Source organism: Ischnura elegans, chromosome 8 (assembly GCF_921293095.1).
Source record: "Ischnura elegans chromosome 8, ioIscEleg1.1, whole genome shotgun sequence".
In the NCBI taxonomy this organism is placed as follows: Eukaryota; Metazoa; Arthropoda; class Insecta; order Odonata; family Coenagrionidae; genus Ischnura; species Ischnura elegans.
Genome location: NC_060253.1, coordinates 77,658,758 through 77,674,941, shown reverse-complemented (window position 1 = coordinate 77,674,941; position 16,184 = coordinate 77,658,758). Strand labels below are relative to the sequence as shown.

The 16,184-nt window shown below is 38.5% G+C and overlaps 1 protein-coding gene across 1 annotated transcript in view; it reads right to left on the bottom strand.

The window, feature by feature from the left end:
- Window positions 1–8,653, bottom strand: part of LOC124163207 — a 223,491-nt gene extending 214,838 nt beyond the window's left edge. Inside the window, exon 1 of the mRNA XM_046539940.1 lies at window positions 7,595–8,653. The gene's annotated coding sequence lies outside the window, so the exon portion shown is untranslated. The remainder of the gene's footprint in view (window positions 1–7,594) is intronic.
- Between the last annotated feature and the right edge of the window lie 7,531 nt (window positions 8,654–16,184).

Below are 16,184 nucleotides of genomic sequence, written 5' to 3'. Positions count from 1 at the left end.
GTTGGGACTGGTAGATAGAAGAGGTGACTATTAGATATGGGAAGTGTTATTAGTCTTAGGAATTGCTGTTATGCAAAGGGCATTGCAATTTAATGAGTTACGTGAGCATTAGCATATCATAGACCAAGAAGGATATTTTCATCAAATAACTGTTGAACTACCTGTTATGGTAGTTAGCACCTCTTAATTTTTCTGGTGGATATAATGCCATTTATAACATATTTCTGTCAAAGGGAAGTTATTGATGAAAGTTTCAACATTTCAACCAGCATAAGCATTCAAAATAAATAATCATTGCTTCTATAATAGAATTAAAAAATGACCAATATCAACAGAGACTAGATTAGGAATACACAAATGTGCGCACTGTTAAGAGCTAAAAATATAATTAGATAGAACAATTGATGGTATGGCACATTAGAATAGCATTGCTCAGTATCGAAAACTACGCAAGTGTGATGAATTTCAATATATTTCATAATCCAAATAAATTCGAGCTAGTATGACGAATTCCAGAGGAAAGAGGATGATAGAAAGCCTTTGCCCTTTAAGTTATTCAATCAGCCTGCTAGCATTTTACCGACCTCAGCGGTAGTGGGGTAAAGCCGTCCCAGAAAGGTCATCGGTTCGATATGCGCAACGAAAGGTTTACTATTATTCAGGTCAAAGATGAGTGCTTTTTCGTGTAACTTAATCCCTAATACAAACATTTAGTGCGCCCAAAGTTCTGTGGTACAATTCTGTAGTCGATACGGAATATTATATACTCACTTCACTCCGTGTTTCAACACTGAGCATAGTTTCGACAGGAAAGGATATAGGTAACCTCCAAATAATCCGTTCGCGGGAGATATTCGTACACCATGCGGAGACAAGCGAGTATCATTCGGGTGGCATCGAGTTTTACGGCACATACCATGTTCTGAGAAATATACGACATCGCCTTTTATCCACGATTAAACTCAGATTTGAACCACTATCCCTCCGAATACGTAGTCAAAGTATCAAGAATGAGCCTCAAAAGAATGACGTAAACGAGTTACCGCTACATGAAGTAGAATCCCAATTCGTTGAGTCCGAGGCATTAACAGCACGTTGCGAAAATGTTTCTTCTTTCGAAACTTTTGTAATGTGCTATTTAGTGTTTCATAACAAAATAGTTAGTCACAAATCATCTGCAAAGATAGGCAGTAGGTAATTTATTTATGCAGAAAATTGGTAGATACAAATGCTACTGCTGACTGGTAGCTACCATTATTACGCTCCTGATTAAAAATTTTAATAAAAATTAATCAAATCCAGAGTTATCCGTTCTTTCATTAGTATAAGAATGAGAACGGACGCAAAAAGGTTAGTCTTTTTCTAACTATTTCCTAAAACTCCATAGAAGAAAAATTGCGGGTTGGCTTAATGGCATGACTCCGTCATGACACGGATCGTATCGTCTTAAAAACTCTCAAAGTCCAGTCAATATTTCTGCTCTCATCTTTAATTATTATTTTCGAATCTATCATATCCTCGTTGCAAGACTAGAACTCGCGAACCATTGATTTAATAACCGAATATTCTATTTAACATTTCAAAAGCTTGAAAAATAGGGAGGGGAGCAATACGCTCAGTTTTAAAGCAAAAGAATCGGTTTAGCGGTCACAGAAACGATGGGTGGATACGCTACAAAATTTATTTATGACGTTGGAGCCGAAGTCCGAGGGTTGGAGTCACCTGGTCGTTTAGGCAACCATTTGCTCTCATATCGACTATCGAGTCAATCCGCATCGCACACGGTAAGCTCCCACACCCCAATTTCAAAAGTGAGGGTGCGACCTGGGTCGGTGCCAGGCGTTAGGGGAATGTGGAATGGCGTGAGTAGAGAAAGAGAGAAAGCGAAAGAGAGAGAGAAAGAATAGAGAGAGAAAATAGGCGAGGCGTAAAGGAAAAGCTGGTGGGTTCGGCTCGCCGTGTTTTGCATACGTAACATATGTGCCATACCGAACGATATGGCGACTAGAGGATGGAGGCCACAAAATTATGGGCACTAATTTCGCGACACAACCGCCCCAAGTTCATTCTTTTGCTAAGCGTTCGTAAAAACGCGAATGAAAAAACAAAGAAAGCACGAGATAAGTGGTCTTACATGTGCCTAACATTTCATCTAAAGGTCTATTTTTTTCTTGTTTGGGATTTAAATGAGTTTTTGGTCTTTTAAATTTTCAAAAAATTTTCCTTCTGGCTAATGTTATGGTTGAATTTACTTCAATTTATCAATTTTAAATAAAAAGTTTGTTCCGCAAGAAATTTTGGGTGACATAACAGTCGACGGATAATATTGCGGAAGTTAACTGTAACTGTTTGGAATAAAACAAAAGGCGTATCCGCAAGCTTTTTGCTCGGACATTACATTATATTTTAATAAACTATTGAGGTGAGAAGATGGTTATTAAAACCTGCTTTCAGAATTACGCGTCTTCAAAAGTTTAACTTGCTGCTGTTATGTTGGGACTTGTTCTTTTGAAGTATAAAGACGAAACGGCTCGATTGCGTTTAATCGAGATGTCGGCAGGGGTTCACAATCGGAGTTAAACTTCTCCTCCGGCCTATCCACTATCGGATCGAGTATGTACTACAAGCAAATATAGCTTCCCTCGAATGACACCGGAAGAAGAGCTGATAACTAAATTATGTGCGACCCCATCATCACCGCTTAGGATAGCCAGATATAATAAACTCGGGCGAGAAAAAAGAAACAATTGCAGGTGTCAAATGAAGTAGGGAGCCGTACCTCAAGTAGGCCGCAATTAAAAGTGGGGCAATACATTCCATCAATTCCTTTTAATTAGAGCAACATTAGTTGCGACAAACATAAGGCTCACCGAGCAAGCATGCTGAAATTCAATGCATTCCATTTCTGGCCTGTATCAGCACGAATGAAACGCTCTATAGGTACGAGGTTTCAGGAGGAATCTGCAATCTTCACGAGGTCGTAGGGGAGACAGTTTTAAGCGTTGTTATCAATAAACGTAGGGTCAGTCACAACTTCTTAATTACTGAGCTATAGCAACGTAAACATTTTTATGATGCACTATGTAGTCACCAAGAAAACATTTTTTCTTGGGTTTCCAACTTTTTCTACTATTTTTTTATAATACTATGGATTTTTGACGACATGAAATCATTAATGCTGGACGAATATTTATGATTTTAATTGCCTGAAACAATTGATCACAAAATGGGTGATAATGCGCAATCGTATTGCTGATACTCGCCTAAAGCTCTCGTTTAGTTAAGCTCAATGGTTAATGTTTCACACAACTATAATAGCACATTTACGTCCCACCTTTATTATTTAATGTACATAAAAATCTAGAGCATAAAATATGGTGCCGAAAAGGCTGGATGCCCAAGGAAAACCATTTTCATGGTAACTCCAAAGTGCATCCAAAACAATGTTTGTGTTGCTACAGCTCAGTAACTAAGGAATTGCGACCGCATGTTTATTGACAAAAAATATTTTAAAATACCTACGTTACTAAATATTCTCCTGAAGTATTGCAGAGTTCTCCGGCAACAGCCTGTATACTTGGAGAAAAATCTAAAACCTAAATGAGATAATTATATTCCTGTTAATGAAAAAACATGGGCAACGACAAAAAAAACGAAAGATACGATTTACTCCATGAAATACTAGGAGGCCAACTTTACTTAATATTTTCCCCCCAATAATTGGCCACGGTCCATTTAGATTCCACAAAGGACTTTCACTACTTTTCGAAAATATTTTCATAGCTCCTCCAAATGCTTTCTGCTCAAATTATGAAAATGCAGTCTTTTCCAATGAGATATACGCAAAAAAAGAAAGCAGCGGCAAACCTCAAAGGGGTAATCAATAAAAGAGCCTAGAATTTAGTATATCTTTACTCTCTATGGTAGATTCTTCCCTTCATCATACTGATGGGAGCCGTGGGAGGTAGCGGTAGCCTTAATATGCGAAAGCTTTCCCTGCTATGGGAATTCTCTAGTGCAGAAGCTCTCAGAGTTAACATCGACCTCAAGGACAGAAATGTGTTTGAAAACCATGAATTTGGAGAAGTAGGTGAACGCATAAACCCCAGACACGATTTATTCGAAGTGTTCATGCAAAAATCATTAATTAAACGACTTTAATCAGCGTAATAATATAAAACGCAAATTTACGATAGGCCAGAAGAGCTGAACTAAATTATTAGAAAACCTATTTACAGTAAAATTATTACATTGCAACACTGACTTAAATTTACGGCTTGTAGAGAAAAAAAGGAATTCAGAAATGAAACATCAACATGATCCAGGATTCGAACTTATTTTCTTCCACGCTTCCACAAATATCTTTTTCACCGATCAGGTGAATGATACTTACTCATATACTGTAGCATAGACGTATAAAAATATTTGCCGTTGAAATGGCAAGATAACAAATAAAACCAAAAGGTAGAACACTGATAGTTATACCAAAACAGGTTGTCGAGGGAACAGAGGGGCACAATTGTTCAATGGAAGACGAAGTATGTTTCCCTCTGCAAGTAGAAACTTACTTAGCATTGCGTGACTAATTCGTATGAATTATTGGAGATATCCAGACCCAGGCAGCAAAATAACTACTTACATATATAACACGAGAAACCGCAGTAAAAATCATATTTCAAAATACGTATAAGTAAAACACAAAAATACTCTACCATCATGCCAGGGAATAAAATATAGCACTGTCTGCACGACGAATATTTTCGAAAAATCTTTGGTGTAAGATTTAAAATAAAACAAGAATCAACGTCACGAAAAAACAACTAGAGAAGTATACCGTTTTTGAAAAGCGTATGGAAATATATGGAACCTGGAATATCGCGATTTTTAGTTGGAACAGTAAAGAAAGTAGGTCACTTGGCGCTTTGCCTTATAAAAAAAGCTGTGCTATCATTAAAAACGAAAAAATAATCAATTTGGCTTGACTAAATAGGCTACTCTATCTATTATCACGTTACACATATCCACATTCAAACTGGGACATCTTCTTGAGCATGCAAGGCTGGATCCAGAAGTTTTTCTGGGGAGGCACAATGATTTGACAGACAAACGGTCTTCTTATATTTGAGATTAAAAACGACATACATCAATACTATGCGATATATTCTCTATATTTTAACATCAAAGCTATTAATAAGGAATTAAATGACTAAGGCTCCGCAATATACAAAATAAAACGAACGTAAAGGTAACCGTATTAAATATCTTGTCAATTTCTTTAGCGTCCGGGAGAGAGGGGGGCAAGTGCCCCCGCACCCCTCCCCCTAAATCCGCCCATGCAAGCATGATATATAGGCCTCCGCGCTCCGCGCGCGCTTGTTGAGGGGCTACGCCCCTTATAAACTCCGGATCCGGCTTCGCCGTCTTATTTTGTGGATGCTCGAAGGATTTTTATACAAGTAATCTGACCCCAAAGTGGGGGAAAGAAGCGGACCCTTGGCTGCGCCACGACCGGCTTCGCCGGCACACTCCTCGGAACGGCATCGTCAAAGTACGCGACTTGATTTACCAACCATATTGTTTCCCTTCCAATTTTTCCTAAAGGCTAGTGCCCTTAACTGTCTTAAGTGTCAGGGGCATATTTATCGGCTTTTTCTCCGCGGGCGAAAAAAGCGAATGTAGACCGGATTAAAAATTACCTACTATAGGTAATACATTTTTTTAAAACCTTTATATAATGTATTAGAATATTATAACCATCAAATAATGCCTTTCTGGTTTATTAAAAAGATTAAATTTAAATATAAAATAGAAAATTCGTACTGTTTTTTTATAAAGTGTTAAATATTTCTTTCATTGACGATGGCACTTTTCTTTAGTACCACCAAATTTCGGTGGCACTTTAACTCAGGGAGTAAGCAATCCCTAAATTTGGCCAGGCGAAAGTTATTATGAAAACAAGCCCAGAAATTGTGTAGCAATTCCTAAACAACCTTCATTCCCAAATAATTTCACTCTCTAGGTCACGAGGCCGGTTCGATTCGGGATTCCACCTGTCCCTCGGGCAAGTAATAGCGTGCCGGAAAGAGAGCGAGGGGAGGGAAAGGAGGGAGGAGAGGGGGAATGTGTTTATGAACCAAAGCATGCACCATGAGGGGAAGAAGTGGGGCAGAGAGGAGGGGTAGAAGGAGGGGGGTGAAAATTTGTAGGGGGAGGGGAGATGAGCGCATCGGATTATAAACAGAGGTGGCAGGTTACTCCACCTGCTAGGCACGCGATCGGCACACGGAAAATAACAACATTGACACCGTAACGCGGGAAACACAATAAGCCACCTACTCTCCCTGTAATCAATCCGTTCTTGCTCCGATTTCTATGGTAACGTCCCGCCGGACGAAGTGCAACGAACCTAAAAAATATTCTTTATACGCATGCATGGGCGTGCCCAGCGGGGGTCAGGGGGGAGAAACTGCTCCCCCCCTAGAAGCGAAAATAAATTGAGTTCAAAACAAAAGTATTGAACAAATTTTCTATAGAAGAAAAATGATATTATTATAAGACGGGGAACTAAATTAAAAATCATTATTTTTTCAAGCAAGTTATTGTAAAAACTAATAAATTGCTGTTATAATTTCCTTGCAATTTTCGTTTCATTAACTTTTTCTATGCAAAAAAGTTACAACTTGAACGACCACATCTAGTTTTGCCCCCCTGCTAGTTTTGATTCTGGGTACGCCCATGTACATTCGTTTAAAACGTGACCTAATTTCAATTATTTCTGCTAAAAATTGCATTAGGGAAGACAAATTATAGTGAAAAATGCTAGCAACTATAAGGCACAGATTATCGGTATATCACAGCACAATGACACAGGGGCGTAAAAATTAGTCGTGCGGAAATAATTAAGGGGACATTAACTAAAAACATTCTCCATTATTGCCCAATTTTTTATTTTTTCACACTCTAAGTATTCCCCGGTTCTAATGGAGCAACTTTTTCAAATAATATTACGTAGTGTAGGCCACATTTAAAAATTCGACAAAATACGTCTTTCAGAAATAATAGCTTTACAAATGCTATAGCCATAAATCTCAAAGGTAGTCAAAAGTGTGTGCCAAGTAAGGGGGAAATATCCTGAAAGCTCATATATAACGAACTGAAAAATCAAGGAAGTCAAAAATTACATTGCAATGATTAATTAAAACGAAGACTAATGGAACCGCGGTGATCCCAACGACTTCGAAGCTCTTCAATTTCATCTTCCCTCGCCACTCACTTATGTTTTCATTACTTGGATTCACAAATAATTCCCATTTTTCACCTACTATCACCTACTGCTTTCTCTTCCGCGTGTTTTATTTGAGAGCCAATACAAGTAGTGTGGGTATGAATTATCAAGGTATAATGTCAAATGATGGTTAGAATAGATAAAATCAATTTGTACAATATATTTTTATCTTATAAATGTGATATTTATGCCCAATTTATGCGATCTCATGCATGCATCATGGCTATATTGCGTAAATTATTCCGTAGTCCCCTGTTGAAACGATTGAGGACTTCGTGGTATAAGGTGAAAGAGCGGAATAGCACTCACCTTCCCAGAAGTAAGGATGATGCAGGGACACAGGATACCGCCAGCTGTGTCCAGCCGTGTTGCCAACTGCAGCCCACAAGGGGAAGGTCCACCGAGGAGTCCTTCAAACGCCACCATTCTCATAATCACCACGAATTTAAATAAAAATTATAGACTCTACGAATTTTGGAATCGAGAAGGGGTGAGTGAGATATGGTGATAGACGAGCAGTCATATGATTCCCTTTGGTTCAACCAAAAAGTGCCACTGATCAGACTACATAAGTCGTGCTGTCCACTCTCGAATACTTTGCTTGTCGAGGATTCAGGAGAGACAACGTAAATCGACAGCATTCGACCTTGACCTCTTCCGTGGGAAAACAGAGCATCCAGTACCACGCTAATCCGAAAGACGAAAATAAGGTATCCGTGATGTTATTATCATTTATTCAGGCGGAATTTTGAAATGAAAAACAGAAGGCTTTGCCAAATATGGAGACCCTAGGGATGGAGGAAGAATAAGTGCATAAATATGTGGAGTCCACGAATTTAATCTCAGCTGGAGAGATTCCAAGCTAGACTTATTCTTTCGCCAACTTCGGCTCGAGTTCCTACCCCATCTACACTGGCTAATTGCCACGCAATTCAAGTCCTTAGACCGCGAATGGACATATCACGCCATGAGGAAAGGAATGAAATATGGAGAGGAAGAGGGTGGCAAGCCATCGACGAAACACGAGGCTGGAAACAATGCAATTCAGACCGGCAGACCGCGAGTCTTTTTCAAGGCACAGCCCTCACGGTGCATTTGAATAAATCAGATCACCACCCTCGCGGGGATGAGAACTCGGGCCCAACACGCGAGAATCCACTACTCAAGGCACCGTGCCAATCCGACGCCTCCGCTGGGTTATGAACTCAGGTCCAACGCTCGTGAAACCACAACTGAAGGCAACGTGCCAATTCAAAAATCCCATCTCTCTGTTTTACAACAACGTTTTCGTATACGATACTCGACCCGTTCTTCCCTAATGTCTAGGCAGTGCCAGGGATCGCATGCAAGAACGCGGCTTTTCGCTTACCGCGCCCGTAGAAGACTGAGGAAGCGGGGAACGTTGTGAGGATGATAGGGGGGGTTGGGGTGAAGAACGAGGAGCGGCTAGGAATCGGTGGCGCCCCGCCTAACGCTCCACCCCGCATCCGACGACCTTTCCCCCCAACAACCCCGGCACCCTGCAGTCCTCTCGTCGGCGCCACCTAGGCCCCGTTAAAGGGAGCGCACTACCTCGTCGCTGCAGACCATTCTAAAACTCCTCTTCGTAGCTTAAGAGAATGCATCACTCCCGGTCTGCCGTTCTTCATTCCTGACTTTACTTTTTTCATCGTGTCATGATATAAAATTGGGTGGAGTAGTCGCGACTCCTCGGCATAATAATGTGGTGAATAAAATTTTCTCGGGTCTTCGCGTTGACATGAGACGGAACCCGAAACGTCGGCGCTATTAGATTTTCTCACCCGTGTCGTAACCTGAGAAAATGTTATCAATTCTATTCGCCGGGGAAGTGTTAAATCATACATAATTATGTGGTAGTTTTCCCTTGCCTTCCACATCGCAGTACTACAGCCGTTAAAGTAAGTATCACCACGGCCGTCGTCTCCACCTTCACACATGGATCGCTGACTGCAGAAAGGCATCGTGTCCAAGTTGGACGATTTTTTCTTCTTTAAATTGTTGCTAGGTTCAAGACAATTTGAAAGGAAACTTGTCCGCTCGGTGTTATTAGCATGACATGTTTCAAGAATAGAACGAAGAGCAGAAGAGTATTTGGATGAGGACCAATTTGGATTCAGAAAAAAAACAAAGGCACAAGGGAAGCAATATTGGCCCTTAGACTGCTCATAGAGAAGAGAATGGAAAAGAATGAGCCAACCTTCGTTGAGTTCGTGGACTTAAAGAAGGCATTTGATAACGGAGATTGGAACACAATGCTTGGAATCCTAAAAGAAATTGAGGTTCTTTACAATGACAGAAGAATCATCCACAGTTTATACAAAAACCAAGTAGCGGCGATAAAATCAGGGCCCAGCTGTGAAGAAGCAAGAATAAGGAAAGGAGTGAGACAAGGCTGTGCATTGTCACCGGTAATTTTCAATGTTTACAGTTTTCAATGCGAAAGCCATCAATGAAATCAATTTAAAGGCATTGGGGGTGAATATCCATGGAGAAAAAATTAGTATGCTAAGATTTGCCGATGATATAGTCGTTATAACAGAAACAGAGAAGGATTTGAAAAAAATTCTTGTTGATATGGGTAGGGTAATGGGTAAATATCAATTGAAAATAAGCACGAAGAAAACCAAGATATTAGTATGCAGCAGAAGAGAAGCAGTCAAGACTAACATTAAAATAGGGAAGCAAAAGCTGATGGAGGTGAATGAATTCGGTTATTTGGGAAGCAAGATAACTAGTGACGGGAGAAGCAAGAAAAAAATTACCATCGGAAAAAATATTTATTGGAGCTAGAATAAAAACTCAAGCCTAATGGCAAAAATGAAGTTATTTGAACCATAATAATGATGAAAAATTAAAATGAAGCCAAGACGTTATACTAATTTTTGGGTCGTTCGAAAATTGATGCTTATCAATTGAAGTTAAATCACGTGAGCTTCATGAAAATGGAAAACGATCCGCTAATAATGTTAATAAATTTAATCCTAATGGCAAAAATGAAATTATCTATAATATAATAATATTGAAAAAATAAAATTAGCCAAGACGTTATACTGCTTTTCGACTCGCTCGAAAATTGATGCTCTTCAATTGTAGTTAAATCAGGTAAGCTTTACAAAAATGGATAACGATCCGCTAATAATGTTTTAAAAGCATTAAGTTTATAGTAATATTCTACAATATGATTTTGATTTTTATCTTTAGTGGATGTCATCAATGAGAGAAAAACTTTTTTGACAAAGTATACTCTTATTTTTTTCATTAGTTCATGACTCCCCTGACATAAGAAATTTTCCTTATTTGACACGTATATACGAAAAATAGCCTAAATGTATCTCTTTCAATTACTCAGTTATTCAATCTGAAGGCTGGTTTGGATCAGTGAGGCCAGAGCTCATCCCGGACTCAATCAGGGGCGTATGAGTTCACACACTAACGGTAGGGGAGCTAGTTCTGTTCCATGGGCCACCTCAAGTATCGAGGGTTTTTATTTATGGATGATCAAAAGCTTCTCTCGATACTGGATACCGATCTCAGATCATCAACCGAATACTCTTTCCCATCGGCCTCCATTCTCTTCTCCAATCTCTACAGGGGGTTTCAAGAGGAATCGGTAAAACTTCAGAAGGTGATAGGATAGACAATTTTGAGCATTTTATTGTCCATAAATATGAGGTCGAACTCCTTAGTAACTGAGCTATGACAACGAAAACATTTGGATGCACTTTGTAGTTACCATGAGAACGGTTTTTATTGAGTATCCAGTCTTACCGGCATTTTATTTAAAACTCTGGATTTTTAGAGCATTAAATAATTAGGCCAAACCAATAACAATTTAAAAGTGGAATTCATCAAAGAAATGGGAATTTTTTGCTTGTTTAACATTATTTAGCTTACAATTCAATTAATTCTTAATGTTTATATACATTTATTATTCTAATTGCACGATAACATTCGGTTGCCCCCTAAGCTACTGATGTCTGTGGTAACTTCCATATTATACATGTTTTCGTGAGGAATCTGAGCAATACTTGGTAGGGGATACAATTTTAAGCATTTTTGTCCATAAAATGGGGTCGCCACTCCTTAGTTACTGAGATATAACAATGCAAACTTTTTGGATGCTCTTTGCAGTTACCATGAAAACGGTTTTTATTGGGTGTCCAGCTTATTTGAAATTTTATTTCATATTTCGGATTTTTAAGGACATTAAATAACCAAGGTTGAACGAAAATGTGCGACGATAATTATCTGTAATAATTAAACTCAAAATGGGTGAGATTCTGCAATTATATTGTTGACACTCGCTCAAAGCTCTCAAAGCAAATTAAGCTCAAAGATTAATTGCTTCAGGCAATTACAATCATATATTTTCCTCCAACCCGAATTATTTAATGCCCTCAAAAATCTAGAGCATTGAATGAAAAAGGCTGGATACCCAAGAAAACTGTTTTCATGGTAACCCCAACGTGCATCCAATAAAAATGTTTGCGTTGCCATAACTCAGTAACTAAGGAGTTTCGAGCCAGTGTTTATGGACAAAAGATGATTAAAATTGGACAACCGAAAGTTATCGTGCAAATATAACAATAAATACATGTAAACATTAAGAATTAATTGAATTGTAAGCTAAAAATGTTACATAAGCTACTAATTTCCTATTTTTTTTAGTGTATTTAACTACAATGGCTTGTCATCCTATACGACTGGTTTCCCACCCAGTTCGACTTCAAATCCTGGCGGTGGCAGAGATTTATCCGATGCTGCCCGATTCCTGCTTGAGTGCCTTGTGGAGGGCACTTCAAGCGAAACACTCCATCAGTCGGATGGGACGTTAAGCCGTGGTCCCCTTGGCGCCTTTCTTTAAGAGCAGGCTAATGCCGACGCCGGGTTTCTCTCCACCCATCTTTCCCTATCTTCTCCTCATGGTGCAAACGACCTCAGCTGTCGGTCGCCTCCAAATTTTGTCCAATCTTCCAATACGATCGTTACGCTTTCAACCGAGGTAGTGTGCCCCCTTAAGGGTACTGCCGGAATTAGGAGAGGCGGAAGGAATCGGGGAGGAGAGCTTCAGGGGGAGAAAACTGCGGCACAGACTCGGGACGAACTAGACGGGAGGTGCGGAGGGAGGAAGGGGTGGGGGGAGGGCGAAAGAATTACGTAAAACATTAATGGGGTATGAAGAGAGAGAAAAAGAGAGAGATACTGAGGATGATATTTGGAGGAGAATATCCCTAGAACTTCACCGGATAGGGAGCCGGAATTGGGTAAATGGCTGAATTTATTGTACTCGTTTTAAATAGGTTCAAGGTCAGATTAAAATAATCGAAAGTTTTCAACGATATCGAGACTATAATCAAGCTCACACACTCTGTATCCATGAGAAAATATAAAAAAATAGTAATTTTCAAACAAACATAAAAATTTACTACTGACATCATCCATCATCATCATTAGTCAACAATCCTGAGATTGGTTTGACGCTGCTCTCCATTCCTATCTCCTATCCGCTAAACTTTTCATAGCGACCAATTTCTTCCCTTTTACATCATTTATAACCTGTCGTATGTAAATCATTCAGCACAGTCCCTTGCCCTTCTTCCCTTCCTCCTGTCCTTCAGTGATTGCCTAGTGTATCGCACATACACTAGACAATATCATACCATACGATAAATACGATATCATATATCAGTATATTATATCAGTTTCCCATTGCTTCGATCCAAGTACCTAAATGTTAACGCGGGACCACTTCTTGCATTCTACATATTTCAAGGTTATAACGCAAGTTTTAAACAGTTTTGACTAAGAAATGCGTCAGGAAAAAGAGAAAATACGATCCGTTGTTCGGGATAAGTACGATTCTTAATGAAATTCTACAGACAAAAGAAGGTGATTTCACTATCTTGTAAATTCCAAAATCTGAAAAAAGAAATTCTCCAAATAGGTTACCGGAATGGGGTAGAAGACTGAATTGGTTGCACTTATTTTTAATCCGGTGCAAGGTTAAATAAAAAAATCGAATATATTCAACGATACCGAGACCATAGAAAATAGAGAGATATAATATAAAACAACAATAGTGATTTCCACGCTTCAATGTACAACTACATCACCGACCATGATTTCGATACCCTTATGTCATTATTAATCTTGTGACGTTATACTACACGAGGAAAGGTATATTTTGATCAGGAATATATCAACGAAAGTTGGATAAAAACATGCACTAGTTACAAAACTAGTTACACCCCTGCCTCATATGAAGAAATACCTTGCGAACGACGTTTATTAATTCAACATCTACACATGCGCACCATAAAAGACATGCTCTAGCCATGGTGAATACCCGAACAGGTAAGTCTCTTCTCAATATAGTTCATCTACACCTACATACTACCCCGCAAGCCGCCTAAAAGGCGTGTCGTAGGGGGTGTAAGGACACCAGCCATTTGCTTATAAAAAGGAAATGTTCTAACGAAATTGCGACTGGCATTTTTTAGAGTCCTGTATGGTTCGAGGGAAAAAGGAAATCGCATATATATCTGTGCGGCAAAATATCTCTTAATTTATCGCTTCTGTCGGACCTGGAAATATAGTGGGGCTCTAATATTATGTTCTCCGTGTCGCTCTTAACCTAGACACCTATTCTCAATTTTTCAAGCAATCTAAGCCTTGCGCGCAGCCTCCGCGTCTCCAGCGGCTCCTAGCCTAATTCGCTTAACATCTCGGTAACGCTATCTGTACGCCCATGGCAGTTTTTGACGAACCGCGCAGCCTTCCTTTGTATTCTATTTAGTTCGCGGATTAAGTCTTTCTGCACCGGATTCCATACGCTCGCTGCATATTCAAGGTGCGATCGGACGAGTGTGAAATAGCACCTTTCTTTAACTTTCTCATACGAAAATCTTCCCACAATACGCTTGACGTTGATGTTAAATAAAATACCAAGACTTTTGTACTTTATAAGTAAAAAAATCAAAATAATGATAGCCTTCCAGTCCAAGTCGTAATTAAGATAACTCAAGTAATTTATTTCTCCAAGAAAATATTTCATTCGGGGTCAAAGGAGACTTTGAGGCGAAGGAGGCTGTGGCTCTAGGCTGAACAAAAACAGCAGTCCCGTTCCCTAGATTGGTCAGGAATCTCGCACCTTAGGGTCATATTGGTGCCTTTCCCCAGTCCACATGCCTCATGAAATGAGTTCACTTCCACCACGAAGAATCAATGGCTGGATCACTAATTACATTCTGCGCATTTAATTCTGAACAAGCAGTTATGACATTTCTTTAATGTATTCTTCAGCCACGGCTTAGCCGTTATATGACTCAAATATGATTTGGAAGCAGAAAATTCAAAAAGATATTACGCCCCTATAAACTTCATTCATAAATTTATAAATATGTTGGCCTAACAAGGCAAATGTGATAATAAATAATGATGGCGAAAATTGTGTAATAAATAGTAACATTAGTACCTACTACTTAACGATTAAATGATTTTAGACACATAAAAAGGCGTTATAGGAGTATATAAAGAGAGAGGTTTTCCATCTCAGTTCAATGAAAGTAAAACGACTGCCTAAGTATGCGCTATCTTAAACTAACTCAAAATTTCTATATTTTATGACGTTAAAAATAAAGGCAATGTGACGTATAAAACGAAAAAGACGAGAACTGCTCTCAGATAATGATGCTTGAGGAAAAGAGAAAAAGTTCTGGAGAATAACTTGCTGGAAAAATTAATTGTAGCCTCCATCAATAAAGACCGAAAAAGTCCCTCGCAGCACAATTAAAAGTTTTATGGGCAGTGTGAACAGAAGTTAAGAAAAATTATATGAAAGAATTCTCAAAATGCCTCTTTAGCGGCGCCAATGGGTAAAGTTTTGAAACTAGGTGTAATTACTTACATGAAGTTTAATGTATGAGAATCGCGATTTAGAACAGGACATTTGGAATGAAAATCAAACGAAGAAAAATTTGCGAAGTAGAGCAGGGGTTCTAAAAACCAGGAAATTGATAATTTCAAACTGCACAAGTTGGTACTTTAAAAAAAGAAAACGAATCAAATGACCCTATACAAACAAATTATCTTGTGTATAAAGAGAATAAAATTAATACATTCATTCTAATCATTACATGAATGTGCTTTTGTGCGGTAAATCGAGAACAACAATTCAGTTCTCAAAATGTCGGTATTGATTTGATCGTAATGTCATCAAAACACATATTTTATTGGTAACAATAAATAGCACATCAATATCTCAAAATATGGACGGTATGATAATATATCCAGTCTTTTAGATAAATTTAAATTAGTCCTAATGGGTAAATAACCACAAATAAATACCAGCCCATCATTCAGTGCACAGCTTTGCTTAGTTTCAGTAAGTATTTTAAAGTATCACCTGATATTTTTCTCAATGAGTTGAGCAACAAAAACTTTTTGAAAAAAAAATCACAAAAATTAGTACAATTGGAAAAATTAATTTACAATTTGTTGACTATTAGGTGGCTTTTTCAATGCATTAAAAAATGAAAAGCTTCTGGCCTGCGTTACACACTATGCTTTTTACATAATATGAGGTATGAAGAAGCATTCATATGCATATGAAAATTTGATACGATAGCCCAAGCTATTTATGCAACTGTCATAATTAATTACATTAATAGAATTAAAAGTAATGCAAAAAACTCTGCGATAGTTAACATTTTTAAGCTAATTTCATGAGATTTTCGATAACGAATTAAAATGACTCAATTAAACAGGTATGGTTAAAATAATATGTATGATTTCAAGTGACGCAGGTGAAGTGAAGTTCTCTGATAAATGGAACAAGGATACAGGGGACGTTGTACACTGTGGTAAAAAGAGTCAAAAT